Source organism: Protopterus annectens, chromosome 8.part0 (genome assembly GCF_019279795.1).
Source record: "Protopterus annectens isolate FY-2018-M chromosome 8.part0, PAN1.0, whole genome shotgun sequence".
NCBI lineage: Eukaryota > Metazoa > Chordata > Ceratodontiformes > Protopteridae > Protopterus > Protopterus annectens.
In genome coordinates this window covers 582,642,196-582,666,870 of record NC_056741.1, presented here as the reverse complement: position 1 = coordinate 582,666,870, position 24,675 = coordinate 582,642,196, and positions in this window count along the sequence as shown.

Below are 24,675 nucleotides of genomic sequence, written 5' to 3'. Positions count from 1 at the left end.
TATTATGTCATATGTGCAACAACAGGCTTTAAATCAGGGTGATGCTGCTGCTATTATTATGTCGTATGTGCAACAACAGGCTTTAAATCAGGGTGCTGCTGCTGCTATTATTATGTCATGTGTGCAACAACAGACTTTAAATCAGGGTGCTGTTACTGCTATTATTATGTTATATGTGCAACAACAGGCTTTAAATCAGGGTGCTGCTGCTATTATTATGTGCTGCTGCTATTATTATGTCGTATGTGCAACAACAGGCTTTAAATCAGGGTGCTGATGCTACTATTATGTCATGTGTGCAACAACAGGCTTTAAATCAGGGTGATGCTGCTGCTATTATTATGTCGTATGTGCAACAGCAGGCTTTAAATCAGGGTGCTGCTGCTGCTATTATTATGTCGTATGTGCAACAACAGGCTTTAAATCAGGGTGCTGCTGCTGCTATTATTATGTCATATGTGCAACAACAGGCTTTAAATCATGGTGTTGCTGCTGCTGTTATTATGTCATATGTGCAACAACAGGCTTTATGTCAGGGTGCTGCTGCTATTATTATGTCATATGTGCAACAACAGGCTTTAAGTCAGGGTGCTGCTGCTATTATTATGCCTATGTGCAACAACAAGCTTTAAATCAGGGTGCTGCTGCTGCTATTATTATGCATATGTGCAACAACAAGCTTTAAATCAGGGTGCTGCTGCTGCTATTATTATGTCGTATGTGCAACAACAGGCTTTAAATCAGGGTGCTGCTGCTGCTGCTATTATTATGTCGTATGTGCAACAACAGGCTTTAAATCAGGGTGTTGCTGTTGCTGCTGCCATATCTTGGGCAAGAAGAAGAACCCCGTTTGACTTATTGTGGACTGTATGAAACAGAAATTGTTGAGAGATACAGGGTGGATAGTGAAACACTATAGGAAATATGCAACCTGTGCTGCCCTGTCCTCAGGCCCCAGGGAAATTGTGAAGAGCCCATTACACTGGAAGTAAAGGTATGTTTAGCATTATTTATATTAGCTACTGATACTTTCCAGAGACCCGCAGGGGATATATTAGGGTGTCACAGACATCAGCCTCTAGAATATTGCATCAGTTTTTAAATGCAATGCTACTACATGCAAGGGAACATATCTGTTTCCCATGAACCCCTCAAGGGAGAGCAAAAACCATGCAGGAATTCTATGCAGTAGCACAACTCCCTGGGAATAGCCTAGCCAAGACTATCTTCAATGCAACAGCCATTCCACACATACAGGGGAGCAATGTCACTATAGTGACCTTAAGAAGGACAAACAGGACCTTCTAAGCCAATGGGAGGCTGAATTTAGGACTGCAAACACACCTCAGTTGTGTAAGTATATTAACCATAACCTTTCTGTGATATGGCATTTTGCAGATACTCATGCATTCATATATATTTCTTTTCTTTTTGTACTGAACACCTGCTGAGGAGATAGGTACAAATTATGCTGTGCACCAGGAGAGATTAACTCACCTCAGAGAGACACTTTGTAAGCATGACTCAGGAACAAATTCAAGCCTGAAGTTTATTTTCATTCCCTCAAGCACTAGCATCTTGAGCAGACATGCCTCAACCTTCATCTCAAGTAAGCATGCTTTCCCCCATAACTGTTGCTGCTGTCAACATCGTTATAGATGATAATGAAGTTTTTTTAGACCCCCCCCCCCCTCACATTGAGGCATTCAAAGTGACTCTGGAATTGGAATCAGAATCAGAATCAACAGGGTCACAACGGAACGACTGGCTGTTTTTTTTCCACAGAGGAAGGGGAAGGGAGGGTTTCACAACAGGAACCAATGGATGAAACATTATTAGTCAATGACCTGGATTTTGCTGGACATTTTAATGTGGTTAAACACATACGTAAGGATGGTTTTTTGATATATCATTCGAGTGACTTAGATGTTGGACTTCCAACACTTTAGGTTATTGAAAAAGGTTTTTTCTTAGTTTGTTTTATTTGGTGGATTAATAAAGCCATGTTCCATGATTACTGCAGGTCCGTGGAGCATTTTTTTTTTTGGCAACTGTTGCTGCTTGCATTAGACAATGAGAGAACCAACTTAACTGTGTGTGGGTTTGGTACCCAGAAGGAACAATTACTTGTTATTAATGGATAAGTATTTATAAAATATAAACAGCAACAATGTGTCAAGAAGAATTTGGTAATTGAAATTATTAAATTATCATTCCTATGGAAATAAAGACTGCGGTTTCTTATATCATAGAAGTGAGATGTGTTTATTTTATGATACATAAATGCCATTCTATCATATATGAATGTGGCAAAGGTGTACAATAGTAAATTATCATAATTGTTAATGTATTGCCAAATCAATTTTATTGAAGAAATGCAGTACTGTGATATGCCATGCATCTAAATAGCTCTTTTAGTAGTCTTTCCCCACCCTTTCTCTCTCTTTTATTTTATTTATTTTTTTTGTGGGGGATATAATTTATTAATAATCTGCTGTTTGCATAACACAGAGAGGTACATCGACCACTGCATTTCAGCCCGCCATACCTCCACAGATGGCAGCACAGACACCCAGCACTTTGGGATTACAATCTGTCATTGTTGTCTCCACAACCCTTGCCCTACCTGCTCCAACTGCATCAGGTAGCTCTGCCCTGGCTCCTAGTGCAGTGGTACCCTCTGGGAACAGTAGTAGTGGAGGTGGAAATTTTGTCACTTGGTAGGAGCTGACAGGGCTGGTGGAGGATATAATGGAGAGGGGCCTCTGTGCACATATTAACATGGTTGAAAAAGTCCTGTGCCAAATTGCAAAGACAATGTCATGTCTGGCACTTATCCATGGAGCTGAGCTGCTGCAGAAGACACTGATGACAGTTACAAAGGTGAGGACTAGAGTCTCACTGTTCTCAAGCTGGCAGAAGTGCACCTCTGATGTCCCCTGTGTATCCTCAGTCATGGTATCCCCCAATCTTTTGTCTCCACCACCATCCCTGTCTGTCTTGTATGTTGGCTCATGCTTCCTAACTTATCTTACCTACCTGACCCTCTCATTCCTAAACACCTTTCCCAACATTTCTTTCTCTACAAAAAAAAAAAAAAAAAAAAAAAAAAGGTCACTTGTCCCACCAAAGAAATTATGCCCAATATATAGCTCTGCACTTCGTCCATGTGTCATCTTGACACAATTGATTTGACCCAACTGGACATACAGCATTATTATGTTGTTGTCACCTGTCACTGGTGCGGTGACTCTGCAAAGTCATGAAACTGTGTGTGCAATTGTTGTGAAGAAGGAGATACCTATGGTGCTCTCCTCCTCTCCTCCTGCAGTTTCCTGTATTCTTTCCTCTGTCCTGCCCTCTGCTTGCTGACTCCTGTTTTCACTACTATCCTATCCACCTGTTTTTCACACATTTATTCTGGTCAAAAATGGAATCACGCACAGTACACATGACCAGAAATGTCTTTGGCATTTGCGGTGAGTTTGGCATAGAGCAGCAATGCTGACTGACAGTGAATGCTGTTAAATTTCTTATTGCAAAAGCTGAAGATTTCAGTTTAATCTGCAGTGGTTAGGTTACTTTGGCACAAATGTGTTTAAATCCACAGAGTAAAGGCAGACTAAACGCAGTACTGTGGAACAGTTAATGTAACAGTTCTTATGCTGCTGGATGTGTTAAAGTAGGAGTTCCTATTAGCCATGTTGAGATAATTAATCTGTTTGTAGTCTGATATTATTGTATTGTGCCATGGGTTTGATTACAGCTGTATGTCAATTTATTACTTCATGACAGTTCATATTCCTATCATCTATTTAGCTGCAAATGCCTGTATTTCTCTCCATATACATTTCCTTATCATAACATTGGAATAGTGCAACAAGACATAATTTTCACAAACACTGCAGCCCCAGCAAGGTGACTTATTAAGCCAGCCTTATCCTGGTTAAGTATTCATGTTTCTTGCACACTTCTACCCCTTATTTTTACATATAGGAAGCACTTTATTGTACAGCGCATGACAGATTAATGATGATTTAATAAGTAAGATTAACACACCAGACAGATGTTCCTGCATGTCCCACAAAACATATTGCTGCTATTCCTCTCTACATCTGTCTGTGACTCTCTCTGTTCACCCCTTCTGCTTTAGTAAGTTATCACTGTGCTTCAGTTATGTTATCTTTATATTGTAAAGTAGTAATTTTTTTGTGGTGTGGTGAGCTAATGCTCACATGCATAAAACGATCTGTGAATAATTTCACAGGTTCTAATCCAGCCACTAGCTAAGTGCTACTGACTGTTTTTGGTACACTACTTTTTGTGTACCTGTTGTCTACACATTGATATGAGCCACCATTATCCGTCTTCTGTCATAATGTACTTTGTCCTGCCTCCATCTCACCCTGCTGATATATCTCCCCCCTTCTGTATCATTACTCTTCCACCTCTGCATTTGAACAATGTCTGGTGCTGGGGAACAACTACTACAACTAAGGCTAAATGGAAGTAAACAGCTTATGGCAACATCTAGTGATTTTATTACATTCATCCTCATTACTCTGCCATGCTTCATGCCACTGAGCTAAGCTATGTTTATTCAGTTTAATGTACTTTTCAACAAGCTGAAGAGTTGGATGTACATATTACAGTGGTCAATAGGGTAACAAAGATGAATACATGCATTCACATTTGCTGAAATCAGTTGTCAAATAGTACCTATCAGAATTGTCACTTCCTACTTGGTATACTTAGATAATTCTCAGGTATAAATTTTTGCATTCTGTAAATGTTTCAATACATATGGATGAAAAAATGTTTCAGGATCTGTTGTCTGACTCCTGGAGATATAAATGATGGCTACACAGATATTTATACTGCTGCATATTGATGTGCTTGCTACCTATCTGAAGCCTATCTCATACAGATTTTTGTGCGAAGGTGGGCATGAAGTAACATAAACTGCCACTAATTCCCGCAATTGAGTTTGGCAGCCCTGTACTCGATGAGTGAAAAAATAAAATAATTATTGTTTCAGGTTGTACATCATTTGTATTTCTCTATTATGTTTGTCAACAGGTGATCTTGATTTCAGAATGATGTTGGCTCAATTAGTTCAATTGTTTAATGTATGTCTGGTGTATAGTGTTTACAGTTGCAACTGTATTACAAGTTGGGTTAACCTATTCTCACACAATCCATCATTGTTATTCTGCAGTGCGCTCCCTCTTCCAAACATATATTGTCTATTTCCTACCTCATCTCCTCTCTGTTGTATGTAGCCCCGCTCCTTACCAACCTTCAATCCTCTCTAAAGGCAAAACTGTCATCCTGCTACAATAAAATCTCTAAGTTTGCTACTGGGACCAAATCCTCCTCCCACCACTGTGATGCACTCCACTCCTTGAATTGGCTGGAATTCCCTCACTATCTTGCTTACATTCAACTGTTAACTGCTCACAAACTCATTTTCAAACCCTCTAACTGCCCTTCCCTCTCCTCCATACTCATCTTGCATCATCCTGACAGATTACTCAGGTCCAGTAACCAAAACCTCCTCGAAGGGTACAAACCCTTACTTGCACCTGGGCAATTTCTCCTGTGTTTCTCCCTCGCTTGCCTATGTAATTCACCCCCCCCACATTCGAATCATCCAAAACCACTCCACCTTCAAGACCATGCTCCATTCCCATCTGTCTTCTCACTGGGAATACTCATGCTTTCACCCCATCTGACTCCCTCTATATCATTTCTGCTCCTCCATCTTTTTTTTTCTCTCCTTTCTCAAAACTCTACCTAGTGACTCCCTTCATTTCATTTTCACTGCCTCTCAGTTTTAACTTTCTCATAACTCAGACAATTCACCTTTCACTGTTCTACTCTCTTGCTAATTCTTCCTTCCTCTCACCTCATGAAACTGAGTGCTTAAGTGGCTGCACTCCAAATTATACTTACGTACTGCGAAATACTTGTTTTAATTTCATTCAATGTTTTGTTACAACACTTTGTTCAAATGTTATTTTTCTAACTTCTATATTACTGTGTTTTTAGTAGTATTGAAAACTGTATTGTGCTTAACTTTGTTGATATTAGCTTTGTAATAATTGTATATGGAGCTTTTCTCCCCGGGCCTCCATTGAAAATGGGCTCATTTTGGCCCAATGGCCAAAGGGTTGGGAGGGTGGCCTAATGGTTAAGGTGTTTGCCTTACAAACACAAGGTGCAGGGTTTGAGTCTCACAAGGGATAATTGGCTAGGCTTAAAATGGCTCACAAGGGCAATTAGCCTAGTACTAATCTATGAACTTATGAACCTAATGGACTTTCCTGGTTAACAAATGGCAAATAAATAAATAAACAAACAAATAAATATCACAATATCACAGTATCATAGGATGTTACTAGGCTAATGGCCTTAGTGTTCTTACAAGCCTAGCCAAGTTCTGCCCTTGTTTCCATGATCAGCACCTATTGCCCCTGTCCAAGTGGTTACAACATTGCGAGTGTATGCCAGCCCATAATGTGAATCATGCCAATGTCCATCACAGTAAATCACAATAATGCAATGTACATGAAGGACATTATCTAAATGTTAATAGAGAATTATATATTTACATGTGACAATCAGAGTGATGTTACATTGTCCTGTGCACACATATGCATTGTTGTGCAACTTGTGATGTACAGGACCAAACAGTGGATTTAAAAAAAGTAAAATATCCTATTTTGTGTTGTTGACAGACTTCTCCTGTGGCACTTATAACTAATATAGTCCTTTCTAGATTGTAAAACTAGATAAATGGGAGGTTCAATGCCCACATGGAAGATTTATGTTTTTGTGTGTCTGTGTGTGTGAGACTGTGTGTAACATTTGATGCTGTATTTTCTTCCCCTGGGAATAATGCATTTAACTGTTCACACAGTTCCCTTATTTCAGTTTTTACTAAACATCATGTAAGAAACACAGTGATTAGGTCATCCTGTCAAAAGTGCAATGCCTACCCTTAAGAGTCAGACTTCTGCAACTAGTACAGTGCTCTCTAGATTGTGTAAATAGATGGGTAGGAGGTTCAATGCCCAAAATGGAAGGTGTTTGTGTGTGTGTGTGTGTGTGTGTGTGTGTGTGTGTGTGTGTGTGTGTGTGTGTGTGTGTGCATGTGTGTGTGTGTGTGTGTGTGTGTGTGTGTGTGTGTGTGTGTGTGTGTGTATGTGTGTGTGACTGTATGTAATACTTGGGCCTGTATCCATTTCCCCTGACAAGAATACATTTAACTGCTCTCATTGCTCTTTTATCCCAATTTTTACTGAAAATCCTCTGTGAAACACACTGATGAGGTCATCCTGCCAAAAGTGCACTCTCTACCCTTAAGACTCAGACTTCTCCTGTGGCACTTGTGACTAATATATTGCTCTCTAGATTGTGTGACTAGATAGGTAGGAGGTTTGATGCCTAACATGTAAAATGTGTGTGTGTGTGTGTGTGTGTGTGTGTGTGTGTGTGTGTGTGTGTGTGTGTGTGTGTGTGTGTGTGTGTGTAATGCTTGTTGCTATATCCACTTCCCCAAAGAGAACACATTTAAATGTGCACACAGCTCCCTTATCCCAATTTTATACTGAAATATCCTCTAGGAAACACAACAATGAGGTTGTTGTTGTTGTTGTGTCTTTCGGCTTTTCCCGGTTAGGGGTCGCCACAGCGGAACTCCGATCTGCTCATGATTGGCAGTAGATTTTTACATGCTGGCTTGCCGGGCCTAAGGCACAACCTTCAACAAAGGAACGCCCATTCATGCATGTCGCCACACAGAAGACGCTCTAACGAGGTAATTCTGGCAAAAGTACACTGTCTACCCTAAAATGTCAGACTTCTCCTGTGGCACTTTCAACTTGTACAATGCTTTCTACATTGTATATCTATATAGGTAGGAGGTTTAATGCTCAGTATGGGGAACTTGTGTATGTGTAAGTGAAGGTGTTTATTGTTAGGTGAGCATGGGCTCAATTAGCTTCTACTTTGGATAAATGCTTTAAAAAGCTACATGACTCCAACATCCCCTAATCCCACCTTTACATTTACAACTTCTTTGCAACACAAGGGTGTAACTACGTATATTATTTGTACTCTACTAAGCATAAGTTTCTATACATTACTTAAAGAAAAACATGTCTTTATTAAGCCATACTTTGTCTACAGCTGTCTAAATTAATGCTTCCAATAAGTGTGTCATAGATTGAAAAGATACCCATTTAATGTTTTTAGAGGGAAAGTGATGCAAGCATTTGTTAAGTGGGGTGGGGAGAATATTTCCATTTTTCAAATGACAGGTGTTTTGTGGGGCAGCAACAAAAGCATGTAATTACAAAATTATATCGTCTGCATGGACCCTGGTTCAACACACTGATGAGGTTATTCTTTTGCCAGTGAAATGTCACCATTTAAATGTCAGGTGTCCCCTGTGGTGTTTGCATATCTTACACTATTTACTAGAATGTGTAAATAGATAGGTAGGATGTTTGAATACAACAGTGCTTCTTCTTCTTCTGTTTGCTTTTCCTGTTAGGGGTTGCCACAGTGGAACAACAGTCTGCAGAATGATTGGCAGTGGAGTTTTTATGGTGTTGAGTTGTCAGCCTGGCATCCAACCTTCCACAAAAGGCACACACATGCACACACTCACATCTAGGACCAATTTAGAGTGTTCAATCCACCTGTAGCATGTCTTTGGAATGTGGGAAGAAACCAGAGCACCCAAAGGAAACCCACATGACTGCAGGGAGGACATGCAGACTCCATGTAGAAGGCATCCCAGATGAGAATTGAACCAGAGAACCTCTTGCTGTGAGGTGGCAACACTAATCCCTGCACCAACATGGCCAGCCTACAACAGTGCTTAACTTCTACAAGCATGACTGCAAATGAGTTCAAGATTGTGTTACATATGCACATTTGCAGTGGCAATTTTTGCAACCACAGATGGCTGTAAAGCACATTTTAACAGAGACTTCTTCTTGGCGATACACTGCTGATATCATCACTTCATAGATGCTGTATGTCTCACTTGTGCTCAGTATTCTCCTATGGCACTGGCTGCTGATAATGTGCTGCATAGATGGTGTAAGTGGATAGGTAGATGGTTCAAGTCCATCACTGTTTAAACAGCATGACCGTGATTACTATCATAAATTGTTTGCCACATCACAATCACTTTTATGCATACTTCAAATTATGAAATAGATTTATAGTGTCACTCTGTGACACCAGCAAATCCTAGCGTCCACAGGAAAAATAACTTTTTGGCCACACAATGATGGCATACTGCTAACATACCTTCAGTTTGTCACATTTGGAGTGAAAATTTTCCTGTGTTGCATGGCTTTGATAGTGTGCTTTGTTTGTATGTTTGCGTCCAGCTGTGAGTGTATCTTACATCTTCATACTGAGTACATTATTCTTCAAAGACATATATGATGTGTAGCTGCACAGCGTAGCTGCACACTTTTTAGCATAAACATTCATCTAATAAACAGTGCTAATGCCATCCATTTAGCTGTGCACTGTCTCAGTTGTATCTTAAAATGTTGTGTGGTGCCTGCAATTCAGGGAGTAATCTTTAACTTATGATCTTGGGTAGTTAGTTCAAATCCAACCATTACTGGCACACTACATTGTATCAGTCTTTGGGGCTGTCCATGTCGCTAACACTGTTGTCAAACCCATTTGTTTTGTACACCTATAGATGTCGATCCCTCTTTCAAAAAGCTATGATAATTTGCCACATAGCAATGCTTTCATTCAGAGTAATGATGACATGTAATTACATTTTCCTTATATAACATATATAGAAAGAGTTATCCTCTGGCATAAGGGAGTGAGATGATGTTCTGTATGCTGTTGCCTTAGAACAGCAATTACAGACTCACATATACTTTGCAGCAATAACATGATATAATGCCTTAACATACCCACATATCTCACAATTGTTGTGACACTTCTACCATGGTGCATTCATCATGTGCAATGTCATGTATTTTATGTTGTCAAATGCTCATGTGTTCAACGTCCACATTCAGTGCCTGTTAGCATTGTTGTTATACTGTAATGCATGAATGGTATCCACCACAGTTATAGTGTATCTATTTACAGTGGAAGAGGTCTCCAATATTCTTTTAATCTGAGATTGCTTACCATACAAACCTCTGAAGTAATATGTGAGCATAGGTGGAGTGTCACAGTAGTATTAAGACTTCTGCTGTGGTACTTGTGGTTGATCCATTTGTCATTAGTCAGTAGAATCACATAGCATTATGTTCAGTTCCTGAAAGGGGCAACACTATATGAATGTACTGATGTTACATAAAAACTATTGTATCTAGTTATTGCTATCCATTTTATGTTAGATAATGATATATCATCACAGGTTGTGACTGCATGGCAGTGAAATGTTTATTCAGGGCTGTGAGTGCTCTTATGGCACATGCATTGAATAGTGGCTTGTATAGCATACCTACACAGATAGACTGTGGTTCACTTCTGGGAATGTGTGTGTCCTACATGATGACAACAGTTTCCTCATCAAAGAAACATTGATATTATAATGCTCACTGTTGCGTGGACAGTAGCATGTGTAGCTCCTTTCCAGCATTCTGACTAAATCTGATTATTCATGCTATACTCATAACTCCTGTGATTACGCACACATTCAGTTCAGTTATCTGTGACAGCATCCATTGATATCTGATAAGGCATGTGCAGTCAATAAAGAGCTCTGAAGACAGCCTTGTATAATAGGCAGAGGTCTGAATCTGGTAACACCTGCCTGTCAGATAACGGTGGCTTACACAGACAATAGTTATAGTACACTCAACACTCAGTGGGCCACCTTTTTCAGGCCTTGGCCTACAAGGTGGGTCATCCATATATCTTATATGATAGGAAAGTGCTGTAAGCCCTTCAAAGGTGTTTTTCATGATATGACAGATATGCGTATTTCTGTGGTGACTGTGTTTATGTACTCTGTGCTATTTGTCCTGACATGCGTTCAAAAATGACATGATGCAAATGTTTCTTAAGTAATTTCTTGATCATATCCATTACCTATTCCCAAGATAATTATGTTCTGTATTGCATGTCTTCATCTGGACAGGTCTTTATTACTGCAGTTGTTTTTGTCACACTATACAGCTTAATGGCAGATGAGGGATTCCATAAACATTTCTTACTGTGTGACATACAGCCAGACCATCAAGAAATGTGACTGGTCCTCTGTTACAATACTTACTATTGTGCTGCTGATGTTAAATTGCTGTTATGTTACTGTTCCCTGTAATGTCATGTGAGCTTGCCCAGTATAATGATGTTGGTGACGTTTGCAAATCACCAATGCAAAAACTGGACTCATGACACGTCACCCAATCTGTCTTGTCATTTGTTACTTATGTATGTTATGTGTAGTGTATGTTATTAGATTACCATTTAGCATTTGCACAACACTTGCTTGTGTATTTCATGTTTGTAAGTGATGAAATCCTTTCCTATATATGCCACTGTCCTTTCTTTGCAAAAACATGTCCATTTGTAATGTACCTGATATTACAGCGTTCAGGTCCTTTTGTTCTTGTTTATACATGCTGAGGTGATGAATACAGCAGTGGTGTTGGCCTGCATACATCAGTTCCTTGTATATACATCTCATATGCAATAACTGCAGTCTGTTTTGCAATAAAATGTAAGTATCAAATGTTCAATTTGGTCTTATCAACCCTGTGTCTAAAACTAGGTTGGTGCAAAATCTTTCAGAGCATAAAAATATACTTTGGTCAAGAGATAAAAATGACACATCATATTTGAAAGTTTTTCTTAAGAAATGTACTTGGTTAAATTTTAAATTAAAAAAATATTACGTTCCAGCAGATAACTTACATGTTTTGAGCTATGTTTGCAAACATCTGAGACCAAAGGTTATGATTCATAAAACAGATAGATAAAAGCTTCTCCTAAAATTCGTCACACAGTTACACGTCCCTCACCTCTTACACAACTCTCCTATCTTTCACTGTATGGTTCTATCTCTATTAACTTTTCTACTATCCAGCCAGCATATCTACCCTTAAAAGCAACTACTAGTACATCCACCCAAACCTCACTATTAGCTAGCTACTCTGACATAAATCCTAGCCTATATACACTAAATATATTCTTATTGAACAAAAGAAAAATCCTACCCTTACAAAACAACACAGTCAACCTCTCTCTGTTAAACTACCAAACCAAATCACAAAAGAAACAACTATCTACTATTTACCTAAATTACCATTCAAAATGACCCCAATGTGGAGACATTCACCCTAACCCTGGCCCCACTTCCTCCCCTCCTAACTCCCCTAACTCCTACAAATCTCAAAATTTAACTACCCTGAACCTTCAAAGCATCAGAAACAACGTCCCAGAGTTTCATGCTTGGATATCTCACAACAAGCCAGATATAATAGCAGCCACTTGAACATGGTTAAAACCTTACATTAAAGATACCGAATTCCTCTCCCAGGCTATGCCTGCCTAAGATCAGGTTGACCCCATAAAAGAGGTGGAGGTGTAGCTATTCTCTACCCTAACAACTTTACTTTTGTCCCATATGCTAAATCAGTTCCAAAATTCTTCACAGCCAAAATTATAATTTCTTTCTTGAAAATTAACAACCACAAAAATCTCTGCATCATCGCCCTTTACATACCCCCAGGCAATAACATTCCTCTACTAGAAGAAATTCTGGCCTGGGCATTAAATAATACAGAAAATGAAACAATCATCCTGGGTGATGTTAACATCAATTGGCTCAACTTCATCCACTGTATTCCTTCCTCCAACATTAACTTGTTCAACGTTACTCAATTAATTCACAATATTACCAGACCAAACAGTACCTATGACAATGGCTCCATTCTGGACTGGATTCCATTGTATCTAAATGCTGCAAAGAATTGTCTTTCTGCTGCTGTACTACTGTATTGTCTTAGTGTTATTGTGGAGCTTTTCTCCATGGCCCTCCACTGAAGATGGGCTCATCTCAGCCCAGTGGACCTTCCCGGTAAACAAATGCAAATAAATAAATAAATAAAATTAGGCTGTTATTGGAACATAGGAACACAGGAAGAATACTGCATAAACAAGCATAGGAACTTTAAGATGCCTAGCCATATACACCTTTAATCAGACACACTTACAAGTTCTTGACTGCTTTTACAAGCACTTAATAGTGCTCACCTCACAAACTGAGCAGGGCTGCACATGATAATCCTGGTGTAAGTTTTACTCTCCCCTTCCAATCAGCAAGGCTTGCCTTAAAGGCAGACAGAGTAGCACCTTGCATGATCTGTAGTGGTAACTTATTCTGTATGCTGGGAATACATTGAGTTAGGAACTTATCCCTCCATCAAGTCTTTTTACTTGCTGTTGTTGTAGATTAAGGACCCCAATACAGGTGCTTGTAGAGTCATTGGTTTTTGCAAAGAAATGAGGTTAAATAGGAATGCTTCTTTCCTGACTTGAAAGTGAGGCACAGATCACCTCAAAGTGAGCTACTAAATATAAGAAGAGTTGTGCTAATCTATTGGAATTGTTGAAGGATTTAAGGCCTTTAATTTTCTTTGTTAAAAACTGTTAATTCCTTTTCAGTTGAGCAATACATACATACCAAAGGGAGCATTGTATATAGCAATGGGTCTGACAATGGAAGAGTACAGTAGTAAGATGACTTCTTCAGATTTTGAAAATAATTCATTGGAAATTAACTGGGCACTATAGAATGATTTCCTCACTATGGCAGAAACATAATGATGAAATGAGAGAAACTGTCCACTTAGGTATCCAGGTCTCTTATGATGGTAGCTTTCTGAGGAGGAGTACTTATGACATATGAGGTGGGAACAGCTTTTTTGTCAAACACCATCATGCTTCTTTTGCATTTAGATTGACACCATTTTCAGTACACCAGACATGCGCATATTGCAGCCCTTTTTGGAGCAGTTTAGTATCAGTGGATGAGTGGATCATAGTGCCCAGCTTGGAATTATCAGCAAAGTTGGTCAACTACACTTCTGTGATACTGGGATACTGGCTTGGATCTCTGAAACTGAATATCAAACGGGGGTGGGGGGGTGGGTGGGCAACAGTAATCTCTTTGGTTTCCCTCAAGTTACAGTTCTACATTCAGAGAAGGTACCAACAATTTTCACATCATGGGATCTATTGGATGGCTAATTAGCAATTATATTTGACTAATTATTCAATTGTACCAGCATGAGGTATAGTGGCAAAAGACCTGGCCAGATTAAAATAACCAGCGTGTGTATGGAGTGACCACTGTCTATAGCCTATATAATGTTTTCAAAGATGTTTACTAAGTTCAGGAGCAAGACTTCCCCTTTACAAAATCAGAATGAGTGGGATCTAGATCAGTTAAACTGCCCACTTCTGAAGAAATTAGTTTTGCAAAGATACTTTCCATAGCTGTGCATATAAGTCTGGTGAGGCCGATGGTCCTTGGTGTGTAAAGGAGTGACCCTTGTGTAAGCAGTTCCAGCAGCTGTTCTCCAAGCATCAGACACAAACTCTGTGTATATTTTAAGGTTGAATAGCTTAAGTAAAGGCTTGGATAGTGCATGCTTGGCACTGATGAAATTATAGCCTGGTATGTTATCTGGTCCCATAGAGTTATTATTTGGAGCCTTTGACCGGGATTATATTTATTTATTTATTTTATTTATAGGCTCAGACATTGCATACTTGGCATTGATGAAAATATATCATGGTGTGTTATCTGGGCCTATAGAAGTATTATTTTTAATGTTTGACAGCGGTTCTAAGATATATTCTTAGGTGATTTCAGGAGAGACTAAATGTTCAGAGATACTGGCGACAACAATGTACATAGGTAGGTAATGTTAAGACTAAATTTGTTTACTAATATAGTGCCTATATCCTTGGGAATGGAATGTATCACATTATTAAGAATGAGCTCATTAAAATGCTAGGCATTATTCTTTAATTTCCTTTCATAACTGAAAGATATGTACCTTCCTTTGGCATCTTACACTAATCCTACCTTTGCTATAAAGCACGCAGACATTTCAGAGAATATAGTAGTTAGTATAAACTACAATATTCTCTGAAATGTGTGTGTGCTTTATAGCAAAGGCAGGATTAGTTCGTATAAAGGACATCTGCGGTGGTGCAGCGATAGTGTTGTTGCCTCACAGCAAGAGGTTCTCCCATTCGATTCTCGGCTGGAGTGTGGGGAGTGCCTTCTGTGTGGAGTCTGCACGTCCTCCCTGCGGTTGGGTGGGCATTCGAATGACATGCATAAATGGGCGTGCCTTCGTTGAAGGTTAAACGTTGAGCTGGCATCTCGGCGTTCGTCAGAATCTACTGCCAATCATTAGCGGACCGGAGTTCCGCTGTGGCGACCCCTAACCGGAAAAGCCAAAAGACAACAACAACAACATTGTAGTTAGTATAAACAGGGAAATGGAAACCAGCTGCATGTACATCTATACAATATATTTCTGATGTTAGCTTAGACAGACACACTGCCACTCGTCCCTATAGCACTTTCAGTTGCTATTCATAAAATAAAATCCATCCTAAATCATGAAACATCTCTCATTCTGCAAAGAATCAGCTTTCAAATAATTTGTACACCTGTATTTTTTATAAGTAATGTATTTCTGTTAACCTCTGGGATACAAACAACCATTCCCGTCTTTATTTATTTATCACAGTACTACAAAAATGTTTGGTATTTAGAAGCTTATTCCCCCCACCCATGCTGAACATACTACCCTAAATATTCCAAGCCTCTCCATTCCAAGGAACAATAACCAGTTACTGGTATGTCACCACTCGATGTCATGGTTAGCTGCCAAATGACATCAGAATGAATGTTTGTTGCATGGTTCTGTAAAGTACTTTCTAGCTAGTGCAGCACTTGGAATTGTGAAACATCATACCCTAGAAAATGCCCTTTGCAAAATAAGTATATACATTCATAGAACGGGGAGGAAATAATGCCCTGCCAAATATTCTCTGGGTAATAACTAACAAATATTCCTTACTGTAAAGGGTATTTGTACTGAATTGTGTTTGCACATTCCCATGTTAAGACTAATGTCCTTTTAGCCACAACACGTGGATTGTGGCCACACAGTAAATCATTATTTATTAGAATATATCTACAGGTAATCTATTTTGCATCAGTACTTGCTCAGCTTTCCTTTTAGGTATCACTCTGCAGAACATTTGACCAAAGAAAAGATAGTGCTGTGCAGAGATATGAAACCCTACCTGTTACTCATGCAGAGATGTGTTTTATTCTAGGTGTGAATCACTCCATTTTTGCAAGGCAGGACCTCATGCACTTACTGACAGGGCTAAAAGCCCCTCCGTAATGTGCTTACATGTTATCCTGATTCCTGGCAAACATGCATCACAGATTGTGTTCCTGTCCTCTATGAAAGTCCCTGGCCTTTTGCTGACTGAGACTCCTGCCTTCTTGCGGCCCACCACACACCCACATCAATTGCTTTCTGTGGCTGCTTATTTCATCTTGGTGTTGGACTCTGACTCACAGGAAACAATGCAAATCAACCCCCAGTAATCAGAAAGCCAGGCTGACAGATGCAGGTTGTATAACTGAAACAAATGTGTGGGCTGACAGAGAAAACTGTTGCAGAAATGTACTAGTATAGGTAAGCACTGGAACTCAGACAGCTATTTTAAATGCATTTACCTAGGTCTGCTTATGTTTGTCGTCAGCTGTGGTAGAAAGCCTTTGAATATGGAACTGCAGGCTCAGCATTTACAAGGTTTGCATCTCTGAAGTAAGACTGTATACCTTGCTAATGCCATCTATACTAAGTCCAAATCAGACAATAACAGTGTGGAATGTAAAATACCACTTGCTCGTTTACTTAAGCATCCATTCATGCTTCCATGGCCACAGAATTTTGAAACCTTGATCTTTTAATATTTTGCATACACTTCCACAAGTCATAGCATTTAAACATGTACTTTGAATGAACAAGCAGGAAGCACAAAGGACATTATTTGTTCTTTGGTTCCCTTACCAAATATCAGGCCTACACCCCTACTTGCCTGATAAATATATCAATATGCAAGGGCAAAAAAACTCATCTCTTGTTTTAACATAATAAACCATTCTTATTTCTAATAAAAATAGAAAGTGATCTATTACACGGATCTTACATAAGAAATGTTGATAATCGTCTAGTTTCATAATTTTTATCCTGATATCAAGAGTACTCATTCCTATATGATTAGTTTTCCCTATTTTGTGTTTAAAGAGTAATCATTCCTATATAATTAGTTTTCCCTATTTGCATGTGTGTGTGTGTGTGTGTGTGTGTGTGTGTGTGTGTGTGTGTGTGTGTGTGTGTGTGTATATATATATATATATATATATATATATATATATATATATATATATATATCAATCACACAAAGATTAACATCAATGTGCAGGTAGCAATTTCAGACATGTGCTGCATTTTTACCCTAATCATACTTAAATCCCAGGTTATGAGGACTATACTTATAGTCTTATGACTTACAATGGGAGCCTTACTACAGGAATCTTCATAAACCTATATGCATGTGCTAATGACTAATATAAGAGTCCATTGAAATACAAAACCTGAAATACTTATTGGTAACACTATGATTCTTTCTTTTTTAATATGCTGCAAGCAAACACATGTAGAGCTAGAAAAGCAAAAACAAGTATAAGTAGCACAAATAAAAAATCTGAACTAAGGGAATAGGCTCCATAAGCAGAAAAAGTAACACAGCAGGTAACATTGGACAACTAAACATGGCTCCAACAAAACATACAGTTACCTGTTGCATTTGCATACATACATGAAAACATGCAGACAAGACAAAAATACCAAGTCAAATCAACTATAAAGTATCAGTGCAGGGTGCACATTAAACTGTTTCTGTAATTATCCATAGGCAGTGAGAGACTCAAACTACATAGGAAAAATATAATTGAATGGTCATTTATCCTTAATTGCCTGTAGCGTCAGCCCTCTTAACAACACTCCTGGGAGTGTGTTATTTACACAATAACACATACCCTGTTGGGCATTATTACTTGCTTAACAGTTTGTGCTATTTATACTGCTAGTATCAACATTGTAAAAATGATTCTGTTAAGGAGGTCCAGTATTTCACCAGAGCCTTTTGGGTCCATACAGGTAAATGCATTGTCTCCAGGAATGCACCTTTGCTTTTTTTTATCTGAAGAGCAATTCGTATAGACAGGAGGCATTGTTTTCCATCCATTCTCTATCAGGAGCCCACTGAGGTTCTATTCTAGGTCACTTATATTTTTCTGTCTTTCTGAATGACTTGTATGTCTATGACACTTTTGTATCAGTATGCTCTGTCTCAAAGCACATATGAAAATGGACCATCACTTCTCCATGTAGAATCTCTGAGTCACTGTAATGTCTTCAGAATATTAGGTTAATTTTACTTCATCCAGATTAAATATCATATGAGGAAGACTACATTTATAAAATTACTAAGCTGTCTAAATTCTTTCTACTCTTGATGGTACTTCATAAATTAAAGATTTTGTTTCCAAGTCTGTCAGCATCTGATTGGAAATCAAACTTATTTTCAGAGTCTTGGTCAATTGTGGGCATATCAAAGTTGTCAACACTTTGCAACATGAGCCAATAGTAACATTTTCTGTATCTTGCCATTGGCTGCTTATTATTCATGAGGATCTAAGATGACTGGTCAAAGAAAATTTCACAAAATAAACTCTTCTTTTATTAAACACCTTTCTTGAATTATCACTTGTGACATAGGCAAATTTTACGTAATCAAACTGTTTACATTCACAAATATTATACTTCACATATATTGCTGTATATATCATATAACCTAAGCAACATTACATAAATTATTCAATTCCTGACTTTTTTAAACAAGAAACATCTTTATTAAACTATCACTTATGACACAGGCAATCATACAGCTACATAAATGAAAACAAACCACACTTTTAGTTACAAGCATTTTGCATCAACAACCATACTGATTCACTCCCAGTTGCAAACATTATACATCACTTATAATCTACCCAATCATTTTCAGTCAAACATTACATAGCTCATTTAAGTCCTGCCTTCCCTTAAACCTCTTCCTCCCCTGTATGTATTGTTCCTACAATTCCCACTTTTTCCTATGCAGTTTGTTCCTACCCTTTTCTAAAGATCCCACTTCTAGCTGTTTTATCTCTGTTACTATATTCACTTCTAGTATAATTGGTTTAAAGTTTGATTTCCATTTTCTAGTTATTGCTTTTTTGGCAGCCAACATAATCAGACACAGCAAAGCCTTACCATGTCTAGGCAATGTTGATTCTGTATCATAGCTCAGAAAATCATTTCCTTCCTCACACCAATCTGCTCACTCAATATCCCCGACAGTGCATCCCACAGGGAATCCTTAAAGTCTGGCAACTCACCGCTCTTTCCAATTACCTCTTTCTTTTATATATATATATACATATATATATATATATATATATATATATATATATATATATATATATATTCCCATTGTTTCTTTCTGAATCGCTTATTCAATCTCTCTTCCCAATCCTTTCTAACCTACTCTGATTGATTCTTATAGTTTTCATGCAGTATGTTATATGCTCTACTAATTATTCTTTTTAAATGGAAGCTTCTGTTCTAGAGTCTACTAAAAACTCTACCATTGCTGGTCTTTCATATAGGACACCCCCAATTTCTTTCACTTTGCCTATACTCCGATATCAATCCTTGACAGGGAAGGCAATCTCAAACCTGCAGTCTAAATAAATTCTTTGCATATTCCCATTCTATCATCTTTCACTCTCTAGTTATTTGCTCTCAATACCTTGGTTCCTTTGCCAGTTTTCTCCAATAAATTCCAGCCCCCTCTTGCCTATTGTCTTTATCCCTAATTGCAGTCATCTCTATTGACAGAATCTCTTTTCTCCATTCCCATGTTGGCTTAGTTCTTAGGATACTTTTTGCTGCTCTAGGTATAATATTCTGTATGATTATTGTTATTCTCCTTAAAGGCCTGCATCCAAAATCTCAGTCTATCCTTGTTTTTTGATCCACCCCTCATTTCATCATCATCCCTTTCCACTTTGAATTATAACTTTCTACTTGTGCTATGTATAGGAGCCTTAGCTGTATAGCTCTGAAATGCCCATTCAAACCTAGTAATCCCGATCTGCCCTGTTTTACTGGAAGAATCAGCTTATCCCACTTGACTCTTGCCATTTTCCCCTCCAAAATGAAGTCCTTCAGCTCTTTATTATTTGCTATAAACAACTTCTCCTCTGGCTGATAAAAATATGCCTGACCTGTGTATAAGACTAATGGGACTAAAAGCATTTTAACTGCTTGCGTCTTACTATCCATATCCATATAACAAAGGTTCCATTTTCTAAGTTTTTGTATTATCTTTTTTCACTCTCTTCCCACATATCTTTAGCTGCCACACGAGAATCATGTTTAATCCATACTCCTAAATACTTAATTTTATCATGCCCCCATAAATATGGATGTTGCTGAACCAATTCATATGTGGGTACATAATTTACCACTACTGCCTTTTTTTAGCTTCATTAATTTTGTATCCTGAAAAGATTTGAAACTGTCTCAAAATGTTACACAACACTGTCATGTTTCTTTCTGCTTTCTTTTTGTCAGGTATAAAATAATATCATCTGCAAATAGAGCCAGCTTTTCTTGACTACCATAACTATTATATCCTTGAATTTCTGAGTCAATGGTTCTAAATATAATGCAATTAACAAGGGGGAAGAGGACACCCCTGCATGTTTAAGCAGAAATTATCAGAGAAGACCCCACCCACTTTAATGTTCACCTCATATCCCTCATATATCCTCCTAATCAACCTTATATTTTTTTTAGGAAATGCAAATGCTTCCATTGCTCTGCTCATAAAGTCCAGGATTACTCTGCCAAATGCTTTCTCGGCATCAAGACCCACCAACAACAATGATATTTTCTTACATTCTGCTTCCCTCCAGATCATCATTGTTTTTTTAATGTTGTGAAATGTTTGCCTCCCCTCCACAAAACCACATTGATCCATATCTATTAGTTTTGGCATTACGTTTGCCATTCATTTAGCCATTATAGACATGAACAGTTTATAATTATGGTTTAATATTGAAATAGACCTGTATGAAGCTGGATCTGATTGATCCTTACCCTCTTTAGGTATTATAGCTACCACTGCTTTCTTCCAGGATGTTGGCACTTCTCCTCTTCTTAAATTACCGTTAAGCAAAACTTCCAGATCTTTATCAGTTTTTTTCTTCCTAGCTTCCAAACTTCCACAGGAATACCATCTCTTCCTGGGAACTTTCCAGTAGATTGGTTATACATCACAATTGTTATTGCATCTCCTCCTATCCTAACCATTAGTAATTGAGCCTCAACTATCTCTAATCTTGGCATGGTTAATTCTTCTGTAAACATCTTCCATTAACATTCCCATGTTTATCTTCTCTTGATTTCTGTATTTCTCTGTTTTAAACAGACTCACATAGAATTTCCAAAATATTTCTAATAGCTCTGCAGGATCTCTTGTTACCTTCCTTGTTATAGGCTCCCTAAGCTTGGCAACAGCCCTTTCTACTTTCTGCTTCCTGAATCTTTGTGCTAAAAGTTTTTATGCTATAGTGTTACTATAAAAAAGACATTTGCTTAGCAGCAATGTTTCTAAACTCACATATATTATTGATGTAATCCCTTATTTTATGCTTAGCATTCTGCGTTGATCCTATTCTTGTTCTGCAGGATTCCCATTATTTTGTAATACTTTAGCATTTGTCAGTCCTTCTAAATAATTATTGTTACTTCTTAACCATATGTCTCTTTCTTTTATATCCACCCTATTTTTAAACTCTACCTTTATCCTTCTCCATAACTGTATTTTCAGAAGTAATTTATATCTTCTCAAATAGCTCCTGAATAATTTCTACTACCCATTCTTTAAATTCCTCTCTTTTCAACAGATAGGTGGGAAAGCACTAGTGTCTCATTTTCATTTCATTACCCTGTGTTTTTATTTTAGTTATTATTGGCGCATGACCTGAAATAGTTATTGGGTATGTATCAAGACCTTCAATTAAATGCACATGTTCCTATGAAATATAACTTCTGTCTAGCTTAGCCCAGTTTTTATATCATGGGAATAATGTGTAAATTCACTCCAAACTCCTATTACTGAATTCACATCTTCCATGCCAAATATTTTCATAAATGTCTTTAAAAAATCTACCCTCCTTTGTTATATTTTCCATTATGGGTCCCCCAGACACATCTTCACTGCTGCAAATTAAATTCCAGTCCCCACCTATAAGTAATATTCCTTGCTGAAAACTAATTATTTCTCCCAAAATTTTCTTAAGCTCCATTAGAGCAGTTGTGGGTGGAATATTAATTAATGCCAATGTAATCATCCTCCCTTGCCAGTAACACCTCAGTACTAGAAATCTGCCATTATTATCTTTTTTATCCTCTTCTATCACTACTGGTGCTTCTCTTGTAATTAATATAAGTACTCCTGTCTTCCTTTGTCCCAGATATTCTGCTTTATAACCATCCTGAAAACTTTTCTTTATCAAATTCACATGTTAAGTTCTTTCCAAGTGGGTCTTCTGTAACATAGCTATTTGTAGTCTACATTTTTAATATAGTTTACTATTCTTATTTTTTGTATTTATCTGTGAGACCATTAAAATTTAAAGACATTACAGAAAACATCATTGTATTAAAAAGTTATTATTCCCACCTTTTATGTATAACACTTTTTTTGTTAAATGTCTAGTTCCAGCTTTTGTCTTACATGCATACACTGTTTGGCAGGTTGAACTTTTATATAGCTGTTTCTTTTCATATCCATTTGAGCCTATATCACATCTCACAAAACTTTTTGTTTTATTAAAAGCCCTCAAAAAACCTGAACCCCCCAACATCTCCCTAAAACCTATTAATGTAATAATAACACACAAAACTATGTACATCTTCAAATACTGAAATTTTACCATCATAATATACCAAACTGACAGCTATGCTTACGGACTTGAGTTAACCTAAAAGAAAGGTTATCCATGCTAAGACGCATGGTGCAGCCTGTGCTTCTACTAAGTGCTAACTGGGTTTCTCCTATATTTATAGCTCTCCCAGCTGGGAAAACCCCTGAATGCTTTCAGAGAACATTATCTCCTAGCCAGTTTCTCTTTTCATTTTTCCCCAGCCAATCACAGTCCACCAGACTGCAACCAATTTATCTTTATCAGATTGTCTCCATGAAGACATGAGAACCAGGCAGTCAATTTCTCTTTATCAGATTGTTTCCAGGGAGACATGAGGGCCAGATACAGAATTGCTGCCAAGCATACATTCATTTGCTAGAAAAGCCTTATTAATATTCAATATTATTTTTCATTTACTTGCTTTCTCTTAAAACTTGTTACTAAATCAGTCTGTCCATGCAAGAATGAGGAAAAAGCACATTCATTTTTCTTTTGTTGTGCTCTTTTAACAAGGCTTTTTTTACATTGCAATGCCTACATTTCTTAAAAACTGAACAAGAAGAAAGAGAAAAGGGAGAAAGAAAGGGAAAAAGAACAGCAGCACCCATTTACAATTCACATTATACTTACAAATAACTGAGAAAACTTTACTTTATAGCATGAAAAGAAAACCATACACCACAAAAATAGTACTATTAAGAAAAAAATATTTTCTTTACTTACAGTTAACTTTTTCCCTTTTCTTCTCCCCAAAGCATTTTTCTGAACATTAATGACACACATTAGGGCATATACTTTAGAGTCCCCCACACGTCCAACAAATTCTGAGAAAAATCCAATATTTACATATTTTCTTGTTCTGTAATATTTCACAAATATAATTATTGTGTTATAGTCCCACACCAAGTTACTGGTTTTATTACTGTTCATCTCCACTTCCGAATTCCTGTCTCTGCTTCATTTCCATTGTACTCCTGATTCTTCTAGTCAACTCTTGTGTTCCCTTACTTCTCTCCAACATTTTCTGTTGAAACAGTGGAAAAGATTTCACAGGTACAGTCTCTCTGTGGTTTTTATTACTAGAAGAACAAGAAGCAAAATCTTTTTCTGTTTCCCAGCTCACATTTTGTTGGATAAACTTTTGTATTTCTTCCTTAGCATGTACTTAATCAAAAAATGATTTTGTCCCTCCAGGGAAGAATACCTTGAAGACAGCTGGGTATAGCATTTGAATCTCACACCTGCATCTCAACATTCCCTGAATAGTGGAATGAATGTTCTCTTCTGTGTGGTGTACCATGACTAATCATTCTCCACAAACACTCTGTTGCCTCCTATTTTTAGTATGTTATCCTTCTGCCACAGTTTTGTCAGAAGCAACTCATTCTGCTGGTACAATTGCATCTTTACTATTAAAGGTCTAGGTTGCTTTCTCATAGCCAGGTTTGGAGCATACGCACAATGTGCCCTTTCAACTAACAACTCCTGTGGAATACCAGTCCAGTTGCTCATTTATGTTT